The sequence below is a fragment of the Marmota flaviventris genome, chromosome 6, assembly GCF_047511675.1.
Source record: "Marmota flaviventris isolate mMarFla1 chromosome 6, mMarFla1.hap1, whole genome shotgun sequence".
Taxonomy (NCBI): domain Eukaryota; kingdom Metazoa; phylum Chordata; class Mammalia; order Rodentia; family Sciuridae; genus Marmota; species Marmota flaviventris.
In genome coordinates, this window is record NC_092503.1 from 128,626,839 (window position 1) to 128,635,481 (window position 8,643).

The window sequence follows — 8,643 nt, forward strand, 5'->3', positions numbered from 1 at the left end:
GGCAATGAATGACAATTCCTATTCTTCCACATCCCCCTTAGCATTTACTCTCAGTTTTCTGGATTTGGGCTATTCTGATAGGTTTGTATAGTATTTCATTGTTGATGGACTATTTTTTAATTGGATTGTTTGTTTTGTTATTGATTCATTTTAAGAGTTCTTTGAATATTTTTAGCTATCAGTCCTTTATCAGGACTTTATGTTTTCAAATATTTTCTACCAGTCTGTGACTTGTCTTCTCATTCTCTTGAAAGTACCTTTCCCAGAGCCAACGTTCTTAATTTTAATGAAGTCTAACTTGTAAATTACATAATTTATTTTCATGAATCATTCCTTTTGTTGTTGTCTCTCCTAGTCTTGGAAGAGCCATTATTCTCTGCTTTAGAATTTCTGAACCAAAAGCTAAAAACCTTTGTGCCTCCAGCGGCTCAGCAGTCTTAATTGTACAGCTAATTTAAAGAATCACAGCGGAGCTGCTGCGCTGTAGCAGCTGCTCCTCCTGGCTCACGCAGATTCGGCCTAACGCTGTTTGATTCCAGGTTGATTCTTCTGCACAGAGACTGAGAAGGACCTAGGAGTCAAAGTTCACAGATCTGCTCCGATGTCAGTGGGCTAAATGGTCTGTGCGGGCTGATCCGTCGCCTGTGTGGACAAAGATCAGGCAGAATTTTCACAATTGCATGAACAAATTTCTTCTCCAATCAGGACCAAGAGGGAGCGACAGCTCCAAAAGATACATTTGACCCTTCAACCTAAATCAGCCACAAGGAATTTGGATTGCATTTTCCATGAGCCTTGACTGGCGGTACATTCCTCAGAGTACTGGAAAGAGGGGGAAGGAATCCTTAATTCTTTCAGTTTGGAATTCTACTTGGTAAATAAAGGACCCATTGTGCTAAAGCTTCTAGGTTTGTATTATGCTCTTAGTAACGATATGAGCTGGATGTTGTCGGTGTGCTCTGGAAAAGTATTTGGATGTAATCTGTATGACACTTTAGGTGGAATTCATGCTTGGAGTCTTCTACTTCCAAATTGGACACAAAATAGCAAGGTAATTACGCAAAATGCTTCGGGGTTTTAACAGGACAGGAATTCTATCCCACTGTTATCTTGTGTCAGGGGATGTAGCTCAGTGGTAGAGCGCATGCTTCGCATGTATGAGGCCCCGGGTTCGATCCCCGGCATCTCCAGGATGATTTTTCTATTGCCATTTTGGTTTAATTCAGGCTTTGAGCTACGATTGTTAAATACTTAGTTTCAATTCCTTCGTTATCATTTCCTTTAACTGGAGCTATATCTTGCCTTTATGCTTATTTATCTTCCATTTGCTTAATTAGCAACCTACTTTTCTGTTTCCTGTAGCGTTCCCTGGGGTGTTTTATTATGTTGTGAGCGGTGCCAGAGGGACAATCCAGGAAATGGGAATACAGCTGCATATCAAATAATGTTCCAACCTGTATTAAAATGAGACCTTGCCATTCCCACTTACAATGGGAAACAATCTGAAATTAATATGTCTTAGTATTTATTTATTTATTTATTTATTTTTGTGGAAAGTAGGTGGTAGGTCTGGGAGACAGGCCAGGTAATGTGGTTTTTCTTTTAATATTGAGGGTGGGTGTTGCACTTTGGTATCCAAGGGTACATCCTAGAAGTAATTTCCTCATGTGCTACACTTACTAACCTAATTGTCATTTCATTTTTCACTACATCTCAAGATTTCTACCCAGGAGAATTGGTCATATCCAGCACAGAAGGACAAGAAAAGTAGCAAAGGTTAGAAACAGCCTGTGGAAATGGTAGATAGAGTTTGTTAGAAACCCAGAAAAGATTGTCTCAGCACTGAAAAGCCAACTAAGGTTGCAATCTGGACAATGAATTTGATGAATTTTTCCATTTATGTGATTTCTGTCTTGCACTTATTTTTATTCTTTGATTCAGTAGAGTGCTTTGGAATATTGATAATAAGTTACTTTGTTTATGTTCACATAAAAAAATACACTGAAAATGGAAACAAGTATTTATTTATCTACCATTGCTAAGACAAGCAAACTAGGCAAGCTGATGCTGATGTCCTGCTTCTGCAGCCTGATATATAAAAACCCTTTTTAGGACAGGTTAGGAACTGAGGGAGCTGTGGAAAGGATACATGTCATTCACCCAGCCAACCACCACTAGACAAAACATCAGGAGGAGGAAATGCTTGGCAAAGCACTGTGAGGGATGGAAGTGCTGTCATCCTGTTGCCATTAAACTCTTCTTGGAGCAGTTTCTGATCTGATGTAAGCATTCCCTAATAAACATATTGTTTATTAGGGAATGCAAACTACCTACTGCCCCAGCATGACTGGGCTGTGAATGAGACAGTAATTATGTAATTGTGCATTGAAAATTAAGATATTTAAATATATAATAAACATACTTATTTCTTTATGTAAATACTTGAGAATAACTACTTTAGAAAACTATAATAGTATATACTCAAGTTCATGTATCTTTAAAAGAACCATTATGAATGAAATAAACACAATGAAGACACCAATATGTTTGTGTTGAATGTATAAAGCCAAGAGTCATGCCCATCTTGTCCAGTTGATTTTGCAATGTGGCAAACAAATCTTAGTTAAGTTTTGCAATATAACATTTCTACAATTTACAAAATAGTAATATTCCTGGATTGTTTACTGAATGTGAAAAGCACTAAGGAAAAGTAAACTGTGTTTATACAACAAAGGTTCAGAAAACTAGGACTTTAAATTTTTAAGTTCAACCATACTTACCTTTTAAAATGATTCTTGAATTGACTAAGATAATTCCTACCACAAGGTTTGTTATCTTTTCTGTTCCCTCTCCATGGAATGTTCCATTTCTTTATCTAATTATACAATTGATTCCTTATTATTCAGATTCTACTTCAATCCACTTATCCTAGTCCCTTTCTCCTTTGCTTTCCAATTCACAGTAGCATTCTTCAGGAGCTGAGAGTATCTTCAAGACATGATGGCACAACAAGAATCTATTGATATGGCCCAATCCTTGGTGGCAGCTTTTGGGAAAAACTAAAAATGCCTAGAATATGAAATGATATAAAATGTATCCCCAAAACAGAAACAACAAAAACTGCCCCTCTTACCTCCTAAAACAATTCACATTATAAGTATTCACAATGTTTTTAAGGTTCTGCTCTTGCTATTCAAGGTAATTGGTTAACCCATACAAATGTTTCAACTCCCTCCATTACCAAAGAATAGTCAATTATTTAGAGATAGTGATTTCAATTTACATTCCCACAATCTGTGAAGTATGTGGGTTCCTTTTTCAGGAATTTTTAAGGTCTTTCTCTTAAGATTTGTGAGGCAACATACTACATGGTCAAGAGATAGATCTCAAGTTAAGTATTCTTAACAGATAAACACACAAATGAGTTGAAAGGAAACTTTGGGAGGTGATGGATATGCTTATTTTTTATTTGTTCTTTTTAGATATACTTGACAATGGAGTGTATTTTGACATACAAACATGGAGTATAACTTCCCATTTTGGTTGTACATGATGTGTAGTTACATTGGTCATGGATTCACATATAAACATAGGAAAGTTAAGTCCAATTCATTCTACTGTCCTTCCCATTCCCATCCCCCTCTCCCCTTCATTTCCCTTTGTCTAATCCATTGAAATTCTACCCCCCACCACCCTTATTGTGTGTTAGCATCTGCATAGCAGAGAGAACATTTGGCCTTTGGTTTTTTAGGATTGGTTTATTTCATTTAGCATGATAGTCTTTAGATTCTTCCATTTACCAGCAAATGCCATAATTTCATTCTTATTTATGGATGAGTAATATTACGGATATGCTTATTAACTTGATTGTGATGATGATTTGTTACCTAAAGCTTTGTCCTTGTCCCCAGTGCCAATCTAATAATAAGGAGGACACAGTTCCAATCCAATAATGAGGATACAGTTTTGAAAAAAAGGAAAAAGTTTTATTTTTGCTAGCAAAGGAGAAACACAGGGGACTCCTGTCCCAGAGCTTGTGATTCTGCCAATATGGGAAAGAGGGGGGATTTAAAGAGATTACATTCCAATGGTTCTCTGTTGGAATTGTAATTCACTTGTTAACTTGGGAGCTAGTAATTTCTGAGATATTCTAGTGCTATCCCCAAAGTCTGAATTACTTCATTCCAGTGGTGGGTGTATGCTCAGGGACAGATAAGTCTAGGATGGGGAAAAAAGGCAACCAATTATCCCCTGAGATTTGGAAGGGGGGGAAAGAAGAGAAAGAAAGGTGTTTATTTTAAAAATAAGTCTCAGTGATAGAGCATCAAGGGCTATATTCAAAGCATAAAGTAAACCACTGTTAAAATTTCACTGGTATATGTATATGGGCAAATCTATGAAATTAAATATATGTATAAGTTTTTGTATATCAATTTCACCTCAGTAAAGCTGTTTTTAAAAAAATAGTTTAAAAAAAGATTTGTTAGGTAGGGCAGGTACAATTTCTATGCAAATTTTTCACAAATAAAGCAAGAATTTTCTCAGTACTCAAACTTAAGGATCCTTGAATAGTAAGGTTTTACAGTCTAGTTGGGTGAAAACAAACATATTCTTTCCAGACCTGTGTGTTCAGTACTGTTTCCTCTAATTCAGATAGTTCTTTCTCCAGGTTTGAGTAGTTTTCTCACATGCATATTGATTAGAACTCTGCTGAATACTTGGGCAATCCTTTAGATCCGTGGATTTTCTCTGCAACTGTATTTTCTCTGGTAGTTTTTTTATGCCCTAGTCTACCAGAACTTCCATTTTTGTATCCTGAACTTCCAGTTTTGTATTCTGAACTATGAGTTCACAGAGCTATACCTAGTGATCTATTTGTTGATGTTATTGAAAACTCAGTTCTTGCTCCTGATGCTGTAACAGTGGTCCACTTTATGCTTTGAATATAACCCTTGCTGCTCTGTAACTGAGACTATTTTTAAAATGAACATGTTTCTTTCTCTTCCTCTCTCTTTGCTCCTTCCTAATCTCTCCCACTCCCTAATCTCAGAGGAAACCAGATGGCCTTTCTTCCTCATCCTAAACTAGTTATCTGTTCTTGAGAACACACCAATGATTGGAATGAAGTAATTCAGACTTTGGGGATGGCAACAGAACATAGTAATTTCTGAGGAAATGACTATCTCCCAAATTAACAAGTGAATTACAACTCTGACAGACATCATGCCTTGAGCCTTTGAACTACCTCTTTAAAAACCCCCTGTTCACCCAGATGGGCAGAATCACAGCCTCTAGGACAGGAGTCCTTTGTGTTACTCCTTTGCTAGCAAAGAATAAAATCTTTTTCCTTTTCCTCAAACTGTGGCCTCGTTATTGGATTGGCATTGGGGACAAGGACCAAGTTTTTGGTAAAAATGCCAATCCAATAATGAGAACATGGTTTTGAGAAAAAGGGGAAAAAAGGTTTTATTGTTTTGCTACTAGAAATACACAGACCAGAAGCTGTGATTCTGCCAGTCAGGGGGAACAAGAGGCCTTTAAAGAGATGACATTCAAAGGCTACATTCCAGGTGTGCCTTATCATGGGTGGTAATTCACTTGTAGACTTGGGAGATAGCTCTTCTTAGGTCTTCTGGCACCATCCCTGAAGTCTGAATTACTTTATTCCTGTGATATTGAAAAATCAGCCTCTACCTCAGAGCAAAGCCTGTCCAAGGAAAGGGACATGATCTTTGTCCTTGGAAAGACCCACAGAGCACTCCTAGCACATTCCCGCCCTGCTAAGTTGCTTATCTACAAATGAGATCTGCTGTGCCAGGTGTCCCTGACTCAGTCAGGCTAGGTGGGGACCCATAGCAACCCCCTAGCAGCCACCAATCAGCATGAGACAGGGAAATACCTGGGATGCCAGATGACCCTCCCAGTAGTTTATGGTATTGGGAAACCATGTAATTCAGCATGAACACCCCTCTTGGCTTAAACCAATCAGTTCAAATGAATACCCCTTTTGTAGCAACCAATCACCCCTACCCAACCTGTTCCCGCTAGTGAATGTGCTAATCATGTTTCAGAGTTGTTATTTGATTTTCCCGAGGTGTGTGATGATTTGCTAAAAGATGATATGACGTATGTGGGGGTCCCTGCCTTCTCCAAAGAATGTATAAAACTGCTGCAAACCCTGGGCTCGGGGCCTCTCAGCGTCACCAGTTGCTGTGTTGCCGCAGTCCGGCTGGCTGTAGCAAAATAACCGGGGGGTGACAAACAACTTGCATAGATTGATACAGCAGGAGTGGGAGCCGTTTATTGCAGGACAGGAGCAGTGTTTATACATTCCACACAGCTTATCTAATTAACATAAACTAGATACATCAGTCAACCAATCAGGAATCTCCACACTTAATGGCTTGCTTTTGTTACTTCTCAAACCACTCCCTCTGGCATTTTGCCAGGCGCCATCCTGACTTGTTTACAGACTCTAACATTTCCCCCTTTTGTTTGATTTAAATAATGACCATAGTGGTTTTTACATAAACACCACAAATAATCTGCTACAAGCAGAAGGGGAGGATACAAAATGTCACAATACCAAGCCAATTGATGGCTTCATGCAAGAAGCCCTTGGAAAAATTATACCAGCAATGACACCGTTAGCAAAGATACCGAGTTCCAATTTGTTGTAGATTACAGTTTGTTGTCTCAGTCCAGGTAAAGCAGTGTCTCAATAGATTAACTCACAGTCCAGGTAAATCACAGTCCAGGTAAGTGCTGCAGGCAGCTAGCTTAAATCACAGTCCAGGTAAGTTCTGCAGGCAACTAGCTTGATCCGCAGTCTCGCCCGTTTCTCAGCCGAAGTCTCATCCGGTTTTCAGCAACACTGGAAATTCTTCCACCTTCGTCTTCACCCGCACTGGGAGGAAGGCAGGAACTCCGGATGGCTAAAGAAAATCCTGTAGCATTGCACTAAGAAAACAACCTTCTGAACAATTTAGTACATTATCTCAAGGTTTCTTTTTTTGCATTTGAAATAAGCATTAATAGTGCTCATTACTCATCAGCTTCCAGGTGTGGGAGAACCATTGTAGTTAATTGGCATTGAAAATGACCAAACATCAGGGACACCAGTAGTGTCTTCTGCTGGCTGTAGTGCCTGGGCAGCTCCAGATGGCCCTGGGGAGTGTCCTGGACTCAAACTGCTACTGGGCACAGGGAGCAAGAGCCTGCGAGACTGTGCCTCCAGGTCAGGTCTAGATTTGGGCTCACGGCAGTGGAAGAGCCAGCTCCCCGGCCAGGAGGTGGGGAAGGGCCAGTCGCCGCAGCCTCTTGGAAAATCCTTGCTGCGCTGTGACCGGCTTGCACACTCGGCAGCCACCTCTCCGCTTCATGCACCCTCCGGTAACGAAAAGTATTTAGTAATAATCTTTTGCTGCAACTTTTTTTCTGATAATCCTTCTTCTTCTGAACTTTCTTTTTCTTTCTGACTAGAGTTCCTGGGCTCTTATCAACACATGCCCTAACTATTCTTGGTTCCACTGGGGTGCCTTCTTCCCTTAGTAATTTACTTCTCACCCCTTCCATATTTTCATCACAAAGACAATACAATACACTGAGACAAAACAAGACACAAACATACTGTATCAATCTTCTCCATTTTCTCGAAATGGCCATTTTTCCTCTCGCCCTATCTGACAAGGGACGAGCAGATTTGCTCCCGTCCTATCTATGGACGAGCAGCTTTTTTTTTTTGTCACTTACCCCCGAGTGTCCCGGGGCTCCCGGTACGGGCCACCATCTGCCGTAGTACGGCTGCAGCAGAATAATCAGGGGGTGAGGAATAACTTGTGTATGTTGATACAGCAGGAGTGGGAGCCGTTTACTGCAGGACAGGAGCAGTATTTATACATTCCACACAGCTTATCTAATTAACATAAACTAGATACATCAGTCAACCAATCAGGAATCTCCACACTTAATTGCTTGCTTTTGTTACTTCTCAAACCACTCCCTCTGGCATTTTGCCAGGCGCCATCCTGACTTGTTTACAGACTCTAACACTGTGTGTGTGTGTGGAGGACCGAGCTAGCTCGCAATAAACACCTCTTTGCTGCTTACATCGATCTTGGTCTCTGGTGGTCTTTTAGAGGTCCCGAATTCGAGCATAACAATATGTGTCTGCTCAAAGACAAATAACTTGGTATAGGATGGGAACAGAGATTCTCCCAAGATTGAGGGGAGTGGGGTGGGGAAAAGAGAAAGGGGGAAAATGTCAGTTTAAAAATAAACCATAATGGGGCTGGGGTTGTGGCTCAGAGATAGAGTGCTCGCCTAGCATGTATGAGGTACTGAGTTTGAACCTCGCACCACATAAAAATATTGTGTCCACTATGATTTAAAATTTTTTTAAAAATATTAAAAAAAACCCATAATGACAGAAAAACAAGGATTATGTTCAAAGCATGAGGCAGACTTCTGTTACATTGAGATATTGAGATTTATTTTAAGAAATTGACTCAAGCAGTTACTGTAAAGAGCAAGTTCAGCTCTTGTAGAGCTGCAGGTTAGCAATTCCAGCAAGAGTTGATGTTGCAGTCTAGAGTCTGAAGGCTGACTGGGAGCAGTATTCCTTCCTCCTTTTCCCCCTTTTCT

At 39.9% G+C, this 8,643-nt stretch overlaps 1 non-coding gene across 1 annotated transcript; it reads left to right on the plus strand.

Annotated features, from left to right (window-relative positions):
* Positions 1-1,118: 1,118 nt before the first annotated feature.
* On the plus strand, positions 1,119-1,190 carry Trnaa-cgc (transfer RNA alanine (anticodon CGC)). Its single transcript has one exon. It is a non-coding gene; the product is annotated as a tRNA-Ala (tRNA).
* Positions 1,191-8,643: the final 7,453 nt, after the last annotated feature.